Genomic DNA, 24,176 nt, shown 5'->3' with positions numbered 1-24,176 from the left:
CTAACAGAAAACAGGTCAGGAACGTGACATCACCTTTCAGCAGGACAATAACCTTAAACACAATGCCAAATATTCACTGGAGTTGCTTGCCAAGACGACATTGATTGTGCTTGAGTAGTTACAGTTTTGACTTAAATCGGCTTGAAATCTACGGCAAGACTTGAAAATGTCTGTCTAGCCATGATCAACAACCAACTTGAGAGAGCTTGAAAAATGTTTTTTTTTATTTTATAAAAAAAATAAAATAATGGTCAAATATTGTACAATCCAGGTGTGCAAATCTCTTAGACTTACCCAGAAAGACTCACAGCTGTAATTGCTGCCAAAGGTGATTCTAACATGTATTAACTCAGGGGTGTGAATACTTATGAAAATTAGATTTCTGTATTTCATTTTAAATAAATTTGCACAAATTTCTAAGAACATGTTTTCACTTTGTCATTATAGGCTATTATGTGTAGATGGGTGAGAAAAAAATTCAAATGAATCAATTTTGAATTCAGGCTGTAACACAACAAAATGTGGAATAAGTCAAGGGGTATGAATACTTTCTGAAGGCACTAGCTGTATGCCGCCTGAGGCAAATGCCCTGACAATAGCCTCTGATACTGCCCAATGCTGGCCAAATGCTCTGTCTAAACATAAATATGGCTTGCTCGTGATACGGTTTTGGAAACCTTTGGAACTTTTTAACTTTCATATGAGCGTTTTTCAAATACAGAAGATAAACTTACTGTACGCAGTTTAGTAAAGTTACTCCCGACTGTATTTTGAAAAACGCGATCCAGACGGAAATGTTAAATGGAATGGCCCAATGGAAATGCGAGCAGCAAGGTGGGAGGATGTGTCATGGCCGAGGCTGTGTGAAAACATAGCCGGATGCAACTTTGCTAAACTGTGTATAATAAGTGTTATCTTTTTTATTGAAATAACCTTTTTATAAGTGAGAAATTATAAGTTCCAAAGGTTTCCAAAAACATATCGCAAGTGAAGATTAGCAATGTTTCTAAAGGTTAAAACAGAGCGTCGGGACATGGAGTCAGCTGTGGTCCATACCTTCAGGTGCGAACCCAAGAGGGGGATCTGCTGTAAGCCCCCTTGTTACCCCTTGGGTTCTAGAGAGCTAGGCACAAATGTACAGTCAACGTGTCGTTTGGTTTGGTACCATCGCCTGACAATCCTTTTTTAAGCAAAATGTTATAGATGCATAGCAATAATTCACATTTGTTGTTTGCTTGGGCGACAGACCTCCAGAGTTTGAGTTGAAGAATGCCAAAGGTCTCTCCAATGACAACCTCCAGAGCCTCCAGACACAGCTCACTAAACTCGCTGCAGAGCGATGTGGGGAGGCGAGATAGACATATACAGGCAGGCAGACGGATGCCTACAGACAAATCCACTCTGAACCAAACATGTAGATCTGAATGGTATATCTACTTGTAGTTAGGAGTAGATGATCCATGAAATCCTGTGCCATTTTTCAATGGCCGCATCTCTGTGACAGAAAATAGGCTGGGAAGAAAGGGGACGTGTGGAGCCTGGGGCTGATGCTGCTGGCACTTAGCCAGGGCGAGGAGGTCAGGGAGTTCCCGGTGTCTGTGCCCACCACCCGGTCCGCTGACTTCCAGGACTTCCTCAACAGGTATGCCTGCCTGACAAGAACCATCCATTCAGTTTGGCCAGACAGCTAGTCTCGGTGTCGGCCAGACAGCTAGTCTCGGTGTCGGCCAGATAGCTAGCCTCATCCACTTCCATGCCTGGACCTCACATTTTTATGGTGGCAATTAAAACTTTCATTTGTCGTGTGGTTAAAATCTAAATGAAAATGTGTTTTTTACAGATTTTGACTCATTAGCACATGATTTTTGAATGGTTAGCTAGATGATTTAGGAAACTTCTCTGCTTTTCTGTTCAGTTGATGAAAACTATACAGTGAACACACAGGTTCATTTAGATGTATTTAACCTTCCTGTACCTTTTTGATGTATTGTCATTCCACCATGGACTGTGTGTTAATCAGGGTTTGGCTGTCAGAGCTCGTCCTCTGTATTTGGGTGCCAGTCTTAATGTACTGCTGTGTGTATGCAGAGTAACACAATGTGGACCAGAGGATTAGATGTTGATGGGCCACGCCAGGAATGTCAGCTCTGTTCTTTTGGAAGTTTCCATGCTAAATGCACCATTCTCTGTTCTGTTCTGTGTGGTAGGGGTGTGTGTCTGAATGACGCTGACCGCTGGAACACCCAGCAGCTGTTGGACCACCCCTTCCTCAACCCTCCACCTCCGAAGACCCCTCCACAGTGCCAGGACGCTCATCCAGAAGGTGACATCTGTGTTCAGATCAGGGCCACTAGATATTTTCAGTCTCCAAGACTATAATGTTGTGAAAAAATGGTTGCCTTTTTTTAAGAGGCTTGATTCACTATGTAGAATCCTAACGGCTGTATTCTGTCCTCCCCAGACATTGGTGATGATTTTGCGTCGCCGGTCATCCCTCAGTCACATCCTCAACGCTCCGTTCAGCACTGGGCTGCAGAGGCAGTTCTCACGCTACTTCAACGAGTTTGAGGAGTTACAGCTGCTGGGGAAAGGAGCTTTTGGTGCCGTTATCAAGGTAATCCGTGTTTTAATATAGCATAGCTGACGGTAGCATTCCTAGCCTTTGCCTTTTATTAAGTCCATGGTTGTTGTTCACATAATGTTTGTCTCCTGACCCATCTTTTTGTCTCTTTCCATCCTCTCGTTATGTGTAGGTCCAGAACAAGCTGGATGGATGTTACTATGCTGTGGAGTGTATCCAGGTGAACCCGGCCAGTAAGCAGTTCCGTAGGATCAAAGGTGAGGTGACGCTGCTGTCGTGCCTCAGCCATGAGAACATCGTCCGCTACTACAACGCCTGGATCGAGAGGCATGAGACCTCCTCCACGGGGATACTGAGCTCAGACAGCTCCGAGCCCCGGCGCACAGCGGAGAAACTGCCCCAGGTCCGAGCCCCGGCGCACAGCGGAGAAACTGCCCCAGGTCCGAGCCCCGGCGCACAGCGGAGAAACTGCCTCAGGTCCGAGCCCCGGCGCACAGCGGAGAAACTGCCTCAGGTCCGAGCCCCAGCGCACAGCGGAGAAACTACCTCAGGTCCGAGCCCCTTCTCTGGGCCTCAACGAGCTGGGAATCGGCATGCTTGACAACGTGTAGGGTAACGCCCTACCCCTGCCCTGGCGAGCTCGGTGGAGTGGAGCATTTCCATCGAGAGGTCCTCTAGCGCCAAGTGCAGTGGTCACGAGTCCAGCGATGAGGATGATGATCTTTTCTGTGCCTCGTTCCTGTGACTTCTCCTAAGGCATTAGAACTATTGGAGTGTGCAGTACAAAATAGTCTTGATGGTATCGTAGCATCTATCGGAGGTTCGTTTCATGTAGTATATGCTCTGTGAACTTGATATATGGAACTAAAATGATTTACTTTTAGTATTTGTTTTGGTTTGTTTGCGTCTAGCCCATCAAACAGTGACTCAGAGAGTGACATAATTTTTGAGAATGGAGATGATATATCCCAGGTTAGTGTTTGTGACCCGATTTAGAATCATAGGCATTTGACGACCTTTCCTACTTCACAGTAAGGCCATTATTTATATATATATGTTTTGTGCAGAAACACCTTCTTGAACATGTGAACTTTCATATGCCTTAATTGCAAACTTGTATGGGATCTGTAAATATGAATGAAACATTTAAATTATGAGCCGAGTTTAGCCATAGAAAAAGCACTGTATGTATGGAGAAAGGCAAGATCCATGATTGGCTGAGATAATGAATGGAGACAATAGAGATATTACTTCCTGGAGGACAATGCCATACTGACTTGTGCTTTTACATGTGAATTCTTAAAGAAATGGGTGGGGCTAAGGCATAAGAGATTGTGAACGATGCTTAATAGGGGCGTAAACAAAAAAGAGCTCTCTAGAAAGCGTGAAAATCGTTCAAGGGCATTATTCTCCTACTTTTCTCCAAAGTGGGATAACAAGTTAATCAGATTTCAAAGAAGCATAACTTTCCCATGTTTCCCCTCGACTACATGATATAGTTTTGGAGCTCTGAGTGTACTTATGTAAAACAAAAGCCAATCTTGAAAAGTTGACACAAGCTCACCTTGAATTCAGTCACATATATTATCACCAAGTTGTGTGTTACTTTCATCAACTGAATCAATGTAACCACCATCCCTCAGGAAGAGGCAAGCAATAGAATGGGTGGTGACACGATAGAGAGCACAGACTCTCTTTATCTTTACATCCAGGTAAAGCTCCGTTCACTAGCACTCAACTAATACCCCACTAGAGGACACTGTTCTATGTCTAATATCTAACCTGTGTTCTCTCCTCCGTCCAGATGGAATACTGTGAAAAAAGCACTTTACGAGACACCATTGACCAGGGCCTCCATTAGGACATGAGTTGCCTGTGGAGGTTCTTCAGGGAGATCCTGGATGGCCTGGCTAACAGGTGTGCCTGTGAACCCTCCGTCTCCCCTAATTAATGTCCTCAGAGTGTACTGCAGGGTTCAATGTCTGCTTTAGGGTGTGGAACAGAGATGTAACGTTTAAGAGCCGAGACTTTGAGGAGAGAGGTGGGACTGTCCTGTCACATTCGGTTAGGAAGGAGGGAGTCCAGGACAGTCACTGCTTGTGATTCTACTGTTCCACTCCAAGTGTCTGCTAATTCTTTAGATCCCAATGTCAAAGGTTTTTCTAGGTTCATAGTGGAAATTGAAGTGGGATATAATTTTTCCTGTAGGAATTAATGATGACTCATTCTCCACCGTTGCAAAATTGTATCTATAGGAATAGATACAATTTATTCATAGTGTTTTGAAATGTGTTTGATGTAAAACTGTTTTAAAGGACCCTCTTCTCTTTTTCTCACACACTCAAATGTTTTGGTATGCATGTTCCTTCCTTCCAAGCTGTTAAAGCACGGGTTAGAACAACAATGATGGCATGCATGTGACATGCTTTCAGCAATGGTTCCAATTAGCACTCATTAATCACCTCCACCCTTCCAACAGTGGATGATTCCTCGAGACCTCAAGCCTGTCAACATTTTTTTGGACTCTCAGGACCATGTGAAAATTGGAGACTTTGGCCTGGCCACAGACCATCCTGCTAATGTGGTATGCCTTAATGTCCTCGGGTTCCGCTGTCTCCTGGGGATGGAGATTCATTAACTGATACCTTGAAGTTCATGTTGAGGTCTCTAAAGCCGTGTTCTCAAGTCGAGTCCCTTGTAGAACGGGTCGAGTCTCAAGTTCTGTCCAAGACGTGCATTATAAGCGCAAGTCGAGTAGTCAGGTTTTTTTTCAAGTCAACAAAAAAATAATCTATACATGCAATGACTTGTTCAATTACAAATCTTTCTGTTTGAGGCTACCAGACAGCCCTTTTCATTATTTTGTCTATAACACATTTAGATTATGTAATAATGTTAATAACAAATTCCAAATGCAAGCTTCATAAGTCAATTATTATTTTCAAGCAATTTTGACGTACCAGAAGACCACTAAGGCTAGTAATTGTTGCTTGATAATCCATTTCTGGTGAGCTTGTAAAGGTAACCGTTAGTATTCTTGATCACCAATATTTTTTTGAGCTGTATATTTATGGCAATCCTCCCTACAATTTGATGATTACACTGCGCCCAATCCTATAGCTGTACAGCAAATCAACAATCTGTTTGCTAGCTCAGTAGTTATCAAACTTTTTTTTCTCGCAACCCCCAAAAAGCAGTGTTCAAAGTTCGCGACCATGCACGCACAACAGCTGCACAAATGTAACTTCTCATTATAGCCATAAACGCTGATGCGTTTTCAAAACGCAAGATACAGAAATAAACTGTGTTTTTCGCCTGCATTTGTAGTTGAGTCGTTTCCAATGCTCATTGCCAACTGAACTGGGTAGCCCTTTTCTTCCTCACAAATACCATAATTAATTCGCCAAAATATGTTATCATCCCATAATGCAATGTTACAGCTATCTTTAGACATATAGCCAGCCAGTAGCCACCCAAACTAGGCCTATCTGAAATAGGAAATGATCAATGAAATAATATAGGCCTACATAAGCAAGTGCTTTCTGGTCCATAATTTCTGGATATGCAAGCCTGCCTTTGCGCCAATGCTGATGACTGGTCATTGGTCAACAATCAAGGCATCAGTCACAAGTCTTAATCTAACCATGATGGTGTTTCCAACCCCAGTGCAGCTCAGTGTAAACAAGCAAAACTGTAGATTTGGAATCTTCTGGCAAAAGTGGAATGTTGACGCTTTAAAAAAGTTTGAGTATTTCTTTTTGTTCTGTGTTTCCCAAATAACTCAAGAATGAACAAAGAACTGACTTTGTAGAAATCATCTCTTCCCTACAGGCCGCAGCAAGTATACTGGATATTGAGGAGAGTGGCTCTGTTCTGATTCTCAAACCGGACCCAACAGGTACTGAGAAGCAAAATCCCTCCTTATCTAACTAGCTTATAAAGTGTCTCAGGGTCTATGACTATATATTTGCAAAATTGATTATGTATCTTTTATTTCTGAACAGGGAATATGACTGGTATGGTTGGTACTGCCCTATATGTCAGTCCAGAGGTGCAAGGAAATACCAAAGCCACTTACAACCAGGCAAGAAATATGAATGGAACACACACCAATGTCAATTCAGAAGAATAAAATAAAGATTTAAAGAAACTGTCTCAGAACAATCATTCATTCAAAAAAGTAATCTCAAAAGTAGTCTAGGAATTATATCAAGGGCCTTGACTCCTGGGTGGAGCATAGACTAGTGTCCTCTATCTGTTTAGAGGCAGTTCAATGTTTTCCAACAGTGTTACTGTATCCTCACTAGGAAATATATAATTCAGGATTGATTGTATATACCAGATATAAAGGGAAGAAGGCTCATCCTGTGATCTGTGTTTCTCCTTAGAAAGTGGATCTGTTTAGCTTGAGTGTTATCCTGTTTGAGATGTCCTACCGACCCATGACCACCGGCTCTGAACGAATCTCAGTCCTGAGCCAGCTGCGCATGGTCAGTCTGTCCAGCACAGAGAACACAGACTGGGGCGGGGGGGCCACGGGAAGGGTCTCACTCGCTCATCACTGTCCCATTACTCTGTCATTCCACTCTGCTGGAGGACATCAACTTCCCTGAAGATTTCCCTGAGTATAAGAGTGGAAAGCAGGTGAGGAAGGAAGTATTCAATTCATGTTATACTCTAGCTCCCTGAAGTTGTGTGAAACTATGTAGAAGTAGTAGTTCACTTTATAATCCCACAATGGGAAGTTGTTAACGAAACCAAACTGAGTGACATTACACAGTATAGCTAGTTTGACTTTGATAGACTGATCCTTAGCCCTGTGTCTTATCTCAAATGAAGGTTATTGGCTGGCTGCTGAACCATGACCCGGCCCTGCGTCCCACGGCCAAGGAGCTCCTGAAGAGTGATCTGCTGCCCCCACTCCAGATGGAGGAGTCGGAGCTCCACGAGGTCCTCCAGCACACCATGGCTAACGTCAATGGCAAGGCCTAACGCACCATGGTCAACCAGCTGTTCTCCCAGATCACCTCCCCCGTCATGGACTACACCTACGATATCGACCTCCACAAGGTACCAGGCCTACTGCTCCGGGCAAGGTACCAGGCCTACCCACTGACGCAGTGGAGCAGACCCTCAAACCTGGCCTAGCGGACTACCACACAAACACAACCCAAAGCCAACCAGACATGAACACTTGGGCATCACTATCCTCTCTACCACGTCATAGCATCTCAGACCATTGTTTGTGACAGACAGGTATTGAAGAAATTGTTGAACGCAGAATAGAGTGGTCCAAAGTAGGAAGAGCTACCCATCTCCTCCTGTAGGTGTCACTGTAGACACAGTAATGATGCTGCTTCTGTGATCATACAGATCTCCTGTCATCTGGTTCACATAATGGCGAAACTGTTTGAGCTTTCATCGATGCCTTTTGATTCCTAACAGACTTTGTTTTACTGCAGGGCAACTTTAATTTCGACAGTGCCAGATTGCAACCGTATGTGTACGAAACAATCACCAGGATCTTCAAGAAACATGGCGAGTCCAGATTCAGACTCCTATTTTAAGAGCTGAAGTCGTTTACTCTCTTGGGCAAGTGACTTGACCCATTCCACTTTAAAGTTGCTGCTATGAAGACCTCACTGGGGCCTTGACTTGAACATCTGTTCACATACAGTACCAGTCAAAAGTTTTAGAACACCTACTCATTCAAGGGTTTTTCTTTATTTTTACTATTTTCTACATTGTATAATAATAGTGAAGACATCAAAACTATGAAATAACACATATGGAATCATGTAGTAACCAAGAAAGTGTTAAACCAATCAAAAAATATTTGAGATTCTTCAAAGTAGCCACCCTTTGCCTTGATGACAGCTTTGCACACGCTTGGCATTCTCTCAACCAACTTCACCTGGAATGCTTTTCCAACAGTCTTGAAGGAGTTCCCACACATACATAACTGACTTCAGTGGGCAAATGCTGACCTTCGATGTGCACTGCTACGCTGGAGAAGTGTGCCCTTCACGGATGAATCCCAGTTTCAACTGTACTGGGCAGATGGCAGACTGCATGAATGGCGTTGTGTGGGCGAGAGGTTTGCTAATTCCAGTGTTGTGAACAGAGTGCCCCATGGTGGGGTTATGTTATGGGAAGGCATAAGCTACGGGCAACGAACACAATTGCATTTTATCAAAGGCAATTTGAATGCACAGCGACGTCGTGTCGAGATCCTGAGGCCCATGGCCATACCATTCGTCCGCCGCCATCACCTCATGTTTCAGCATGATAATGCACAGCCCCATGTCGCAAGGATCTGGACACAATTCCTGGAAGCTGAAAATGTCCTAGTTCTTCCATGGCCTGCATACTCACCAGACATGTCACCTATTGACCATGTTTGGGATGCTCCCGCCAATATCCAGAAACTTCACACAGCCATTGAAGAGTGGGACAACATTCCACAGACCACAATCAACAGCCTGATCAAGTCTATACAAAGGAGACATCATGCTGCATGAGGCAAATGGTGGTCACACCAGATAGTGACTGGTTTTCTGATCCACGCCCTACCTTTTTTAAGGTATCTGTGACCAACAGATGCATATCATCTGTATTCCCAGTCATGTGAAATCCATAGATTAGGGCTTTATGGATAGATTTAAACTGACTCATTTCCTTACAAACTGTAACTCAGTAAAATAAATTGTTGCATTTTGCGTTTATAATTTGTTCAGTGTATGCTGAACTTATTATCATACATTTACAATAGTGTCTCTGTGGCTGTCTTTCCAGGGGCTGTGTGTCTCCAGACCCCTCAGGCACAGGAAGCTGTATGAAGGCAGTGAGCCGGCCTGCTTGATGGGCCACAGTGGCATGCTGGTCACCCTGCCCTACGACCTCTGGGTGAGCATCAGGAAGCTGTATGAAGGCAGTGAGCCGGCCTGCTTGATGGGCCACAGTGGCATGCTGGTCACCCTGCCCTACGACCTCTGGGTGAGCATCAGGAAGCTGTATGAAGGCAGTGAGCCGGCCTGCTTGATGGGCCACAGTGGCATGCTGGTCACCCTGCCCTACGACCTCTGGGTGAGCATCAGGAAGCTGTATGAAGGCAGTGAGCCGGCCTGCTTGATGGGCCACAGTGGCATGCTGGTCACCCTGCCCTACGACCTCTGGGTGAGCATCAGGAAGCAGGAAGTACTACACGCTCCGTTAACTAGCCCTCACTGATCCCAGCACTCAGTGGACTAGGGCCAGAACAACCCCGAGACAATCCTGGGACTAACTGTGTTTCCACAGTGATTTATTGTCATCTTGCATGCACTGTTTACTTATTCTCTTTTGTCTCCATTCCAGATTGCATTTGCAAGATTTGTGGCCAGAAATAATATTACCCATTTCAAGAGGTAAATCTCATAGTCAATCACTGAATACTTGAATATATCCATTTCATATGTATGTTCAGTCTTTGATAAACCTCTGAATGTAATCCTGTGTGTGTGTAGGTGGAGCATCAAGCGTGTGTTTATGTCCATTGTAATGTAATGGTGTGAGTGTGCAGGTGGAGCATTGAGCGTGTGTTCCGGCCCAGAAAGCTGGACAGGGCCCACCCCAGGAAGCTGCTGGAGTGTTCCTTTGACGTCATTGTCCCCGTCACTAATAGCCTGCTGCCTGACGCTGAGACCAATTTCACCATCGCAGAGATTATCCAGGAGTTCAGTGTCCTGCAGGTACCACACTGTTACCACTCCGTCTAGTAATTCCTCTTACCATGTTACTACCCCTGTCAGTCTAGCTAAAGTCACAGACCATGTTGTCCTTTACAGTACGCTCCCTGTCTCGCCTCAGGCCCAGACACTACTGTCCAGTTTCTGTCCCTGTTCCTGTTCACTCCTTGGGTTCTAGACAGTGCTGGAGGCCCAGTTCACCCAGCACGAACCCATTCCAACCCAGGCCTGCTTTGCTCTGCTAAAGGACCAGCATGCCTCCAGGACCCCTCTAAAATGGTCTACCTCTCCCTGATTGCACCACTTACTGTATAACCCCCCCCCCCCCCCCCCCGTGTGTGTGTGTGTGAAAGCTTTTAAGAATATATGCCACTCTGGATGAGAGGGCAGCAGCCAGCCTGTGGCTGTTATTCACTGAGCAGTCCTACAGTACTGCTTTAGGGATGAGGCTGGACTGTAATTGTGCACAGGTGTAATTGTGTTTTGATGATGCTGTTAGGAGAGGAACTACCACTCTCTCTCTACCAGGAGAGAAGCTGCTGGGTGGTGTAATGGTGTGTTGTTGGATGTTGTGTTAGGAGAGGAACTACCACATCTACCTGAACCACACCAGCCTGCTGAAGGCCGTCCTGCTACACAGCGGCATCCCTGAGGACAAACTGAGCCACGCATCGAGCATCCTCTGTGACGCCATGGTTATTACTACGCACACGGCGCTCATGTGCAAGTTAAACACACCATGCACGCGCACATTGTGTGATATATAAGTTTTGACTGTTACATCTTTGTTCTACAACTGTAACTCTAAAATGGTATCCTGTCTCTGTTCATGGAGTGAAAAGCTGACCAGGAGAGAGGTGGAGGCCAAGTTCTGTAACCTGTCCCTGTCCAACAACAGTGTAAGTACCCCCTGTTGTCTCTGGCCTCTGGTGCTTATGACCGGTCTGGTGAATTCATCAGTGTCTCGACTTTTCTCTGCTCAGGGTCCGCCTTTCTTGAACATTGCCTTGCTCTCAACCACAGAATGTCTTTTCTGTGTCTGATGTTTTCTGTCTCTCCCTGTCAGTTGCAGACGCTGTATAAATACATAGAGCAGAAAGGAGACCTGCAGGACCTGGTCCCCCTCATCACCTCTCTCACCAAACAGAAGACTGCAGTCACCCAGCTGGCAAAGCAGGGCCTTAAAGACCAGGAGGAACTCACTGGCCTGCTCAGGAGACTGGGAGTCAAGATACAAGTACGGCTATTACTAGATCTCCCACTTCCTAACTCTTACTCAGAGTCTGGTGTATAAAGAGGATGGCATTGCATGTGTTTTCCTGTGGATTTCTAGATTGATTGATTCTCTCTCATATTTGTGTGTCTTGTAGGTGGTGGTAAATCTGGGTCTGGTTTATAAGGTGCAACACCATTGTGGGGTCATCTTCCAGTTTGTGGCCTTCATCAAGAAACGCAGACGCACAGTGCCAGACATCATGGCTGCAGGAGGGAGATACGGCCACCTGGTAATGTCCCCATCTTACCACCCTCCTGCTCAGGTCCTTGGAGGTGTTGAACTATCAGGGTTTAGTCCTTATCAGAGTTCTCTTCCTGTAGATCCTTGAGTTCCGTGGCCCAGCATCCTCTGCTCCTGTCCCTTCCACTGTAGGGGCCAGTTTGGCTCTGGACAAGGTCTGTGCTGCCAGCATGGAAGAGCCAGTGAGTACTATTAACAATTCATCAGTGTTAATGACCCACAGATACAGAAGGTCATATTTGATGATGGCTTATTACTTTGAGCCTCCATTAAAGCTAATGTCCGTTATAATCCAGCCTCTAAAATGTAGCTGTTTTGGGAAAGGCTCACATTTTTCTATACTGTACAATGACAGTTGATGTGTCTAACCCCTCTGTAATTAACTCAGAATGTGTGTGGAACTCTCTGCGTGTGTGAGCACGTTTTAACCTAACTCTCTGCGTGTGTGAGCACGTTTTAACCTAACTCTCTGCGTGTGTGAGCACGTTTTAACCTAACTCTCTGCGTCTCCTAGCCCTCTATCAGTTCGTGTGACGTGCTGGTGGTACCAGTAGGCCACACCTCCATGGGCCGAGCCATCAACGTGGTCCAGAAGCTGTGGACAGCAGGGGTTTCTGCTGACATTGTCTATGACGTGTCACAGGTCAGTGATGAGCAGCCCGTAGCACCTTCTGCTGTGACAATACCTAACCAACAGGGGGTGACACCTCCATTCTATTCTACCCCACATGGACAGGCGGACCAAACTGCCTGTGAAGTTATTTACCTTGACCGTATGTGGAACTGTAAACACTCAGGGAAACGGGATCCAGTTTGAGTTTCCTTTCAAATAAGTCTGTTAGAGTATCACGTTTAAGAAACACAATGCCCAGTTGTTTCCTTGGCCGACTTTCATCATCTCTGTTACTGTAAAGACTTCAATAAGCAGTTTTTGTTTTCAGTTTGTAGTTCAAGTCTGTTGACCAACTCTAACCTGGGAAGTGTTGCTGTGTAGTTATCACCCTGGTGAATGTGACTGGTGTCGTGTCACTGTGCTGGGCCATGCCTCTCACATTCTTCATGTTTACGTGACGGCCTGTTCTCAGGCCAGGAGGTGTCCGTGTGTCTCTCTCTGGCAGAGCCTGCAGCCGACTGCTCTCCTCCCCCTGCCCTCTTACGTTCACCCTTTCTCACTCCTTCTCCCTCTTACCCTCTAGTATTCTCTCTCTACTTTTTCATTTGCTCTCTTGTTGTCCCATCGCGAACTCTATAACATCACTGATTGCTCAACTCCATCCCCCTGACCTCCCAGCAGCAATTCAAACCTTAGCTTTGTCTGAGCTCACACTGCTCTGCTGGAGAGAGACAGCATGTCGGTCCAACACATCAGGGTTGTAAACGATGCCATCCTCATGGTCTAATGTTAACCCCTTTCACATGCACTGCTTTTACTGGTCAAATCTCCAGTAAGTGCTAATTTATTGTCTGGAGATGGTTCCACTTTATTTTTGTTGGGTCTAGTTTCAAGTTTTATTGTCACGTGCACAAGTACAGTGAAATAAATGCCTTTCTAGCTTTTACTAGACAAATATGGTCAACCCTTTCCACATGCGGTCACCTGGGAGGCATATGGCAGAACTGGTTGGCCCTCTCTGTCTCAGTGATAGAGCCACTGTGAGGAAGCTGGTGGGGGAGTGAGACTGCTGGAGAGCAGAGCAGAGGTGATATACAACACAGAGATTGTTCCTCAGTAGTCTACTGTTCTGGTCTGACCCAGCTCTGCCTGCCGGAGGAAACATGTCTGGCTGTATTTGATTAGGATAAATCCGCTCTGCTGCTCACACACGGCCACGGGTGACTGCACTACCTGGACAGGCTCAGGTCTGGGCACTGGGCAGAGCAGCTCTCCGTTCCAAGCAAAACTTGGTTCTCCGCCGCTCCGGAGGAATTTGAGGCACAAGTGAAGCATTCCACCAGCACACATTTAATTATCCAGACTGTACGCTGCCATGGCCCAGTGGTATCTCAGCCATCCCTGTTCTCTCTCCTGTCCTTGCCACAGCACCGGCTCTGACATTTGGGGCGGCAGGGTAGCCTAGTGGTTAGAGCGTTGAGCTAGTAATCGAAAGGTGGCAAGTTCAAATCCCCGAGCTGACAAGGAACAAATCTGTCGTTATGGCCCTGAACAAGGCAGGGGTGTGTTACTAGGCCGTCATTGAAAATAAGAATTTGTTCTTAACTGACTTGCCTAGTTAAATAAAGTTTTTTTTTTAAATGTGTGAAATGGGGGAGTTTTTTTGCTTTTTATTATAACATTCCAGTCCTGTTGTCCAAACGTATGGCACACGCTCTCTGTTTTCACAGGAACTGATGAGCCATAGGAAAGCCACTGAAATATGCCTGAACCCAGCTTTTAATACACCCTTAAACCACCAGAACTGCTTCCAACTCGTACTCTTAGACAGAAAGCCCACCTTTTACTAAACACATCACATCAAACTACTTTTCCCATAATCCCACTGTCATCTTACATGAGAAACATGGGGCTGAGGGAGGGCTTATCCTCGAGTGGCGCAGCGGTCTGAGGCACTGCATCTCCGTGCTAAAGGCATCACTACAGACTCTGGTTCGGTTTCAGGCTGTATCACAACCGGCCGTGATTGGGAGTTCTGTAGGGCGGCGCACAATTGGCTCAGCATCGTTCGTGTTAGGGTTTGGCCGTCATTGTAAATAACAATTTGTTCTTAACTGACTTGCCTAGTTAAATAATACACTGTATAGTGCTGAAGGGGTCCACTGTAACCACAACCCCTATAGCAAGCACATGTTGTGTAATAACATGCAAGGCAGGTTCAAGTTCACCTAAACCACACATCATAGTAGCAGTTACTGTAAATGTTAGTCTGGGTCTTGAAATGGGTTGCAGGATCTGGAGCCCATTTGTGATCTTCTTGGGAGCAGGATGTACTGTTTTTACACTTGGCTATTACAAAGTAGTGTTTGCTTCTACAGCCGTCTAGAGTAGGACCAATCAGAGCCGTCTAGAGTAGGACCGATGTGGTTTCTGCATTATGATGCATTTACATGAAGCGTTTACATTCTTTGGCAGCCATGTTAGCTCTCAATTAACATTACATGAGGAATATGAAAAAATACTATAAAAATTAATAATGCTCATTCACCTAGTTCAAGCGAAAACAATCAAACACATAAAACCCACTGTGAATATCTCCATTGTTAGCAAATGACGGTAATTTATCAGTAAACGCTTTCCCCTCATTTTTTTTTACCGTTATTTTACCAGGTAAGTTGACTGAGAACACGTTCTCATTTGCAGCAACGACCTGGGGAATAGTTACAGGGGAGAGGAGGGGGATGAATGAGCCAATTGTAAACTGGGGATTATTAGGTGACCATGATGGTTTGAGGGCCAGATTGGGAATTGAATGAGACACACAGGAGATTAAAACCAACTGCTCTGGAAGGTTGACGAAGAGCCCTGATAGAGCCAGAGAAATGGCTCTTCTTTCTTCTGTGTCATCTCCATTCATGAAAGAGAACATCCATCAAATCCTGCATAGGCTCCTTGTTCTGAGCGTCCAAATACAACTAGGCAGTGAAAACCAAAAATGGAGAGGGTTTAGCCCAGTCTTTGAGCAGGGCTACAGGTAGTGAGGCTGATATTAGCCCAGTCCCCTGTACAGACTGCCTGCAGTGGAGCTTTAACCGTGCCTGTGACCTGGCCTAGGGCTCTGGGTGTTACTCACAATGGAGAAACTCAAACAGCAGTCAGGCAGACAGGACAAATCCTTACCCCAAATGAGCATTATGATGTATTTGACATTTTAGCAGAGTGACTTACAGTAGTGAGAGCATACATTTTGTGTATTTTTCCCCCCGTATTAGTCCCCCGAGGGAGTCGAACACACAACCCTGGCGTAGCAAGGGCTTTCTCTACCAACTGAGCCACACGTTCTATAGCAGCCATGTACGCTCCCCATTTAACATTACATAGGGAATATTTAAACAATGCTATGTAACTGTAAATCTAGAATTAGTACAATATTCACATTTCTAAAAGTTGGCCTAACTCTCAGTATGGCTTTGGTGTTAGTGTTTCTTGTTCCCCTCTGTGTCTGACTGTGTCGTTGTGTTCAGTCCCAGGAGACTATGCTGGAGCCCTGTAGACAGGCTGGCATCACCTGCATGGCCCTTTTTTTTATTTTTTTATTTTACCGTTATTTTACCAGGTAAGTTGACTGAGAACACGTTCTCATTTGCAGCAACGACCTGGGGAATAGTTACAGGGGAGAGGAGGGGGATGAATGAGCCAATTGTAAACTGGGGATTATTAGGTGACCATGATGGTTTGAGGGCCAGATTGGGAATTTAGCCAGGACACCGGGGTTAACACCCCTACTCTTACGATAAGTGCCATGGGATCTTTAATGACCTCAGAGAGTCAGGACACCTGTTTAACGTCCCATCCGAAAGACGGCACCCTACACACAGGGCAGTGTCCCCAATCACTGCCCTGGGGCATTGGGATATTTTTTAGACCAGAGGAAAGAGTGCCTCCTACTGGCCCTCCAACACCATGTCTCAGACAAGGACGGGAACTACATCAAGGTAATTATAATGAAAATGTATTTATTTAGCGCTTTTCCAGATGCTCAAAGCTCTTTACATAGTAACTGTTCTTTACTGTAACTGTATATGATTCTAAGTCCTGGCTGGAATGCAGCACTTTGATACATTCTCTTGGCCAGCATCTGACTACGTAGTCTAAAAGGTAATTTGCCTTTGTTGGCTACTTCTCCTACTTGTACAATAATTGGACTGCACCTGTGCTGTGAGCTTAGTGCATGTAAATGGTCTTGATATGAATTCCAAATGGTTTGATGTATACATTAGTTTGATATGAAAAATGGGAATTTAGAGTGAACGTTTTGTGTTGGAAGCAGGTCTGATTTCCCTTCCCTGTCCCCAGGTCAAGTTCTTTGAGAAGGAAAGGCAGTCCGAGAAGAGGATTCCAGAGTCTGACCTTGTGGATCACATTGTTCAGAAATGTCGGACCAAATTCTTTGAGGAGAGAAATATCCGGTGACAACACGGTTTATTAACCCCACGCACAAACTCTGTAATAGACTTTCAGTGTTGTTGGGGAAAGAGACTCATACAGCTGTTTGTCTCCTCCAACAGGGAAACCTCTGAGACTGTCTCTCTTCAGAACACCAAGGGGTCACTTGTCAATGCCTCAGGTACAATTGAACAGCCTTCTTCTCCACCCTGTATCCAGGGATGACCCTCCATTACCATTGACTTGGTTCTGGGTTGGATTTCATACGAGCTCCTGCATGGTGTTAGAGCTGTGTTGAATGGATAATTAAAGGGTGATGGTGAATATGTGAGCTGCAAGGTGATTTAATGACCGTGTTACATTTCACACCACCTCTAGCTCACATGCACAGTATATGTGAACCTTAATGCAGCACAACGGCCGTATTAGTCTGGGTAACAATTATGTCTTCTCAGTCTACTGGTGTCTGGGTGATGGTGTGAGAAGGCTGACAGCTAGTCAGAGAGGAGCTCAGCTCAGGCATATTCCCATGGTCTCATTAGTTTGTGTGTGTGTGTACGTGCTGTGACTTGACAGGATCGTCAGAGCAGCACGGGAGCAGCGCCTCCAGTAACATCAATGTGTTACTTATCTCACCAGAGGTGTCCTCCAGCGCCAGACGGCGCTACGAGACCCAGGTCTGTCAATCAATCACGCCGGTCACTCATACCTGTCCCGAAGTCGACTTTTTAACAGATTGAGCTCAGCCCAGTCACGCAGCCGACCACGAGACAATTCTCCCTGGCTGTGGTTCCCAGCTCTGTCTCACTTTAGCACTGTGGCATCCGTCAAGGTCAGACAACACGACGGCTTTTACGCACGCGGCCAGCCCAGTTTAAACGCCATTGGCTCACACGGAGCCCAACTGCATGTGAAGATGAAGTGGCTTTTGTTTCCCAGTTTCATTGTATTCATTGGAAAAATGACTTTTTACATTTTTTTCACCCTCTTCTTTTCAGATTCAAACCAGATTGCATTATCTTGCTAGCAATTTACAGAACAAGAGCAATGCCATCGAAGTTCTGGCTGTAAGTCATTTGCTTTTTCCCCCGCTTTACATGTTATCGGTTGAATCCATGTGTATAATAGTGGAATAAGCACAGAAGTTAGCTGATAGCTATAATAGCAAACATCGGCGTGCAGTGGGATTTAGAGTTCCCCTGGAGGTAGATGGCTACAAAGTGATTCCAGTTGCCGCAGAACAATAAACAGAAAACAAAAGGAGAGGGCAAGTCATTTGGAGCTAAATTGCTACCATATTTCGTTTATTTGTGGTTTTGGAGTAAATTTGAAAGGAGGTATTCACTGAGTAAATTATACAGCGTAGTATTTACTGATACGACATACTCCAAATACATTTGTCATTCCATATGTTTGTGTCTGGTTCCCATCAGAGTTAGAGGCTAGATGCTGGAGCGTGAGGTATTGAATTTGAAACATTACAGACATAATCGCCTTGATGCCGGTATGTATTTACTCAGAGCTATAAGTCTGCTTCCAGGTCACGTCATCAGTAATCCTACCTGTCTGTCATAGGTAATACCCCTAACTAAAGAGAAATGCAATTTTCTCAAAATATAAAGGCATAGAACCGTCAGCTTATGTTCCATCTATGATTTCCTGCGAGGGACCTTTACAGTAGTGCCCTTAGTGGTGGTGAGAGCACCATGAATGAGGCAATGTTCTGCTCACAGACTAAATTGATGCAGCACAGTGTGCAAATTAACTTCATCACTTTTAGCTGAAGGAACTGAATCTTCTGTTTTTTGTTCCCACTGTGCAATGTGTCTTGATAATTATAGTTTATATTTGGCTGCTGTGGTTACATTTACTTCCTTTAGAAAACAGACAACATGCTATGTACAGTGTGGTCTGGAGTACATGGTGAGATAACATCCATTGTCTTTGTGGAGTCTTAACGCACCTCCCTCTGTTGTTCCGTCCCAGGTGGACCTGCCGAAGGGAACTCTCATCAACTTCCTATCATTGGAGGTCTGTACCCAGCTCTGCTTATCATGACCTATCTGAAACAGTTAATTAAGGATATCTTGGCAGGATAGAGGAGGGAGGAAGTCCTGTTTCCTTCCTTGTCACCTTCACTCTGTCCTCCGCCAGCAGTCCTGCCAGGACCCTTTAGGTCACCTGCCCTGTCCCCCTCGCACAAACACCACGAGTTACAAGGTGTAAACTAACATTCCAAACTCCTGACCGCAGGGCCTGCCAAACGAAACCAGGAACCCCTGGCTTTCATTTTTATTTTTTTAAATGAGAATGTAAATTATATGGTGTTAAGAAACATGCTCTGAACACAAGCAGTGTTGCATAACTAAGCAGATGCTCGCTCCAAATAAATGGCGGTCCTATACAGTTCCCCTTTCACATCACACATGTGGATTTGTGAGTGTCAGAGAAAACACTTTCGCTATATAAAACAAATTACAATACATAGTGTGTGTGTGTGCCCAGACTCACAGGAAACCATGCATCACACGGACTAATTACCCCACAGAGCAGTGAGGGCCTGGGACTCGCAGATCTATCTTTTATATTTCCCACCATTTAACTGCACATGGGGGAGTGAATGTATACACAGTCTCTGACACGGTAACTACAGACTACATAAACAGCCCTGTTTGTTTGATCGCAGCCGCTATGTTGAAAGTCTGATTGCTGGTTTCTCTCTCGCTCTCTCTTTCTGCCACTCTTCTCTCCAGTTTGATGGAGATGAGCAGTTCAACATCAGTCAACATCAGCGTTAAACGTCTGCTGTCACATCTCCCCAAGCAGCGCTACCTCAAGTCCATCTGTGAAGAGATCCACTGCTTCAAAATCCTAAAATGGTGTGTAGCTTTTTTTTCTTCTTTTCTTTCTTTTTTTCCCCAGGCCCTGTGTGTTCCAGGGCAGGCAAACCCAGGCCAGCCGTAGTGTGAGAGCAGGGCAGTAGACCCCATGGCCTCGCCCCTGTGCGCTCCCAGGGTCTGACTCAGGCCTTGACTCACATTTTTTATTTTAAAAGTCATGAAACCTGAGGAAAACGGTCGAGAGCATTAAAGGCCCTTTAAAAAACAGACTTCCTTTTATGACCAGCAAACACCAGAAAAGCCCAGCCCACACTCCAGAAAAGCCCAGCCCACACTCCAGAAAAGCCCAGCCCACACTCCAGGTGTGTGGATGTCAGTCAACTCTTCAAACAGAACAGGTCAGAGATAACTACAGTCTATAAAACACCAACTCCTCAGATGATCAGATTTCCATTTGGGGTAAGGATTTGTCCTGTATGTCTGAGTTTCTCCATTGTGAGTGACACCCAGAGCCCTAGGCCAGGTCACAGGCACGGTTAAAGCTCCACTGCAGGCAGTCTGTACAGGGGACTGGGCTAATATCAGCCTCACTACCTGTAGCCCTGCTCAAAGACTGGGCTAAACCCTCTCCATTTTTGGTTTTCACTGCCTAGTTGTATTTGGATGCTCAGAACAAGGAGCCTATGCAGGATTTGATGGATGTTCTCTTTCATGAATGGAGATGACACAGAAGAAAGAAGAGCTATTTCTCTGGCTCTATCAGGGCTCTTCGTCAACCTTCCAGAGCAGTTGGTTTTAATCTCCTGTGTGTCTCATTCAATGATGAGGGGAAAGTGTTTACTGATAAATTACCGTCATTTGCTAACAATGGAGATATTCACAGTGGGTTTTATGTGTTTGATTGTTTTCGCTTGAACTAGGTGACTGAGAGGAACAGATTCTGTGCCTTGAGAAAGTATTCACACCCCTTGACTTATTCCACATTTTGTTGTGTTACAGCCTGAATTTAAAATGGATACCATTTAGATTTTTTGTCACTGGCCTACACACAATGTCGCATAATGTCAAAGTGGACTTATGTTTTTCAACATTTTTACAAAATAATAAAAAATGAAAAGCTGAAATGTCTTGAGTCTATAAGTATTCAACCCCTTTGTTATAGATATCCAAAATAAGTTCAGGAGTACAAATTTGCTTAACAAGTCACATAAGTTGCCATGGACTCACTCTGTGTGCAATAATAGTGTTTAACATGATTTTTGAATGACCACCTCATCTCTGTATCCCACAATTAACTTTTTGTCCTGAATACAAAGTGTTATGTTTGGTGCAAATCCAATACAACACATTACTGAGTACCACGACACATGTTTTCAAGCATAGTGGTGGCTGCATCATGTTATGGGTATGTTTGTAATCGTTAAGGACTGAGCAGTTTTTCAGGGTAAAAAATAAATGGAATGGAGTTTGGCACAGACAAAATCCTAGAGGAAAACCTTGTTCAGTCTGTTTTCCACCAGACAGTGGAAGATGAATTCACCTTTTAGCAGGACAATAATTGAAATGTTGCACAATCCAGGTGAGGAAAGCTCTTAGAGACTTACCCACAAAGACGTACAGCTGTAATCGCTGCCAACAGTGCTTCTACAAAGTATTCACTCAGGGGTGTTTGCAAAAATGTCTAAAACATGTTTTCACTTTGTCATTGTGGGGTATTGTGTGTAGACGGGTGAGGGGGGGAAAAAATGTAATCAATTTTGAATTCAGGCTGTAACACAACAACATGTGGAATAAGTCAACGGGTAGGAATACTTTCTGAAGGCACTGAAAGTGGGCCAAAGGCCACAGTAGTAAACAGTCGCCTGGCTGCACTGTGCCTATATACTACTCTGCCCATATGGCCCCGCAGTCATTGAGCAGCAGCTACAGCCACTCTTTAATTTACGTCAAAACAGACTCCTAACTCGCTGCCCGCCAGATCATCTGAAATACCCTGTGAAAGAATGAAAAGAAAGGGCCAATAATGATGGTGACAATGAAATAAGAATAGTCCAATTAGGCTGTTTTTCCACAATGAACCGGCCAGTTAAAACTTACCAAACCAACTTTACCTGGTGTGGTAGGCTTTCACAAGAAAGCAGTTATAGGTTATGTTGTTTGTCGTTGATGTCCATAGCAATTGTTATGCATTCCCTTTACATATGGAAACATATACACAGAGAGTACAAAACATTAAGAACACCTTCCTCAGAACAGCATCAATTCATCAGGGTAAGGACTCTGCAAGGTGTCAAAAGCGTTCCACAGGGATGCTGGCCCATGTTGAACACAATACTTCGCACAGTGGTCAAGTTGGCTGGATGTCCTTTGGGTGGTGGACCATTCTAGATACACACTGTTGAGCGTGAGAAACCCAGCAGTGTTGCAGTTCTTGACACAAACCGGTGCACCTGGCACCTACTATCATACCCCGTTCAAAGTCACTTAAATCTTTTGTCTTGCCCAATCACCTTCTGAATGGTACACATACACAATCCATGTCTCAAGGCTTGAAAATCCTTCTTTAACCTGTCACCTCCCCTTCATCTACACTGATTTGAAGGGGATTTAACAGGTGACATCATCAATAAGGGATCATAGCTTTCACCTGGTCATTCTGTCATGGAAAGAGCAGGTGTTTATAATAGTTTGTATGCTCTGTGTACTTCAACATAGCCTGCTAATGGCCACTTGCGGTTGTTTGGACAAACATTGCGTTATTGAGAAATGGGCTTTGGTATTGGGACTTAATGAGTGTGTTGTCTTTGCAGGGTTGCTGTGGTGGTTTTGTACAGCTACAAGGACGACTACTACAAGATTCTTCTGTAGCAGCTCCAAGCTGCTCCCAGCACAACAGGCTTCCTGTGGCGCTTTTCTATATAGAGAAACAGTATCTGTTTAGAAATATGACTTTCCTTTTGAGACTGTGAACCTAAAGGGAAAAGTTAACTTTTAGTGTTAAATTGTGATCCAGTTACAATCAGCTCTGAACCTCACTGCATTTTGTGCTCCTCCCTACAACTAGAAGGCAAAAAAATGGTTTCTAATCTTCTTACTGTACCTGCTTTAATGTGTAACGGTTAATGTACATTCTGAAGAGGAATGTTTTTTTGATTGCAGATAGTGTTGCTATATTTCCAAATAAATGGCCAATTCCATATTTTTAAAGTGACATGATGAGTAATGGCATTAAATCTCATATTTTCCCTCAGTTTGTGGTTCTCTTCTGTGAGATTGCAGTAGTCTGCGGGAACAAAGAATATAGTCATAAAACAAAGCAGCTCCCAACCATAGCTGAAGAACTTGATGAATAGTTATGGACTGTGGATATTCTATTACTGAGATATCTATGGGGTTTTTGACTGACTACTACGAATTTCCATTTTCCTGTTGAAATCGAACTCCGATGGTATGGAAGAACCATTATGCTGTAAGAAACTAACCTTTGGAAGAAAGGCACCTCAAATAGGTGATTGAGTTTTCAGAGCAGTCTTCACTTCCTCATGTTGAGGTTTATGAGCAAATGGTGACTGAAAGGTTGAAACAGAGGCACTGTCCACAGTGTGAATGCTTCAGGTTGTCCGTTCAAGCCTTCCTGGCCCAGTATTTTTCTGTCTGTCGTTTTATGAAGCCCTGACTGAGGTCTGGCCATTGCATTTCTCATCCATAGAGTCCTCTAAACCAGGGATCATCAACTAGATTCAGCCGCGGACTGATTATTATTTTCTTGAGGATGGTCAGGGGGCCATAACGTAGACTGCAAATTGACAGCAAGAAGCCTAAACCAATATATTTGAGAAAAACATTTCAAACCTTGCTTACAGAGTGATGGAGTGCTGCATCAGATGACCTGGCCTCAACCCAATTGAGATTGTTTGGGATCAGTTGGACCGCAGAGTGAAGGAAAAGCAGCCAACAAGTGCTCAGCATATGTGGAAACTCCTTCAAGACTGTTGGAAAAGCATTCCAGGTGAAGTTGGTTGAGAGAATGCCAACAGTGTGCAAAGCTGTCATCAAGGCAAAGGGTGGCTAGTTTGAAGAATCTCAAATATATTTTGATTTGTTTAACACTTTTTTTTTTTTTGGTGACTATGATTCCATATGTGTTATTTCAGTTTTAATGTCTACACAATTATTCTACAATGTGGAAAATAGTAAAAAAAAGCAAAAAACCTTGAATTAGTGGGTGTGTCCAAACTTTTGGCTGGTACTGTGTGTGTGTGTGTGTGTGTACACACTACCGTTCAAAGGTTTGAGGTCACTTAGAAATGTCCTTGTTTTTGAAAGAAAAGCACACAAAAAAAGTTCATCAACATAAAATTGATCCGAAATACAGTGTAGACATTGTTAATGTTGTAAATGACGATCGTAGCTGGAAACATCAGATAAAAAAAATTAATATCTACATAGGCGT

The 24,176-nt window shown here is 44.4% G+C and overlaps 1 pseudogene; it reads left to right on the top strand.

Moving 5' to 3' along the window:
* Positions 1–1,000: 1,000 nt before the first annotated feature.
* On the top strand, positions 1,001–22,963 carry LOC129812501 (eIF-2-alpha kinase GCN2-like; annotated as a pseudogene).
* The last annotated feature ends 1,213 nt before the right edge of the window (positions 22,964–24,176 follow it).

The sequence above is a fragment of the Salvelinus fontinalis genome, chromosome 16 (genome assembly GCF_029448725.1).
Source record: "Salvelinus fontinalis isolate EN_2023a chromosome 16, ASM2944872v1, whole genome shotgun sequence".
Taxonomy (NCBI): Eukaryota; Metazoa; Chordata; class Actinopteri; order Salmoniformes; family Salmonidae; genus Salvelinus; species Salvelinus fontinalis.
The sequence above is the reverse complement of the archived record's forward strand: the minus strand, read 5'-3'. Positions and strand labels throughout refer to the sequence as shown.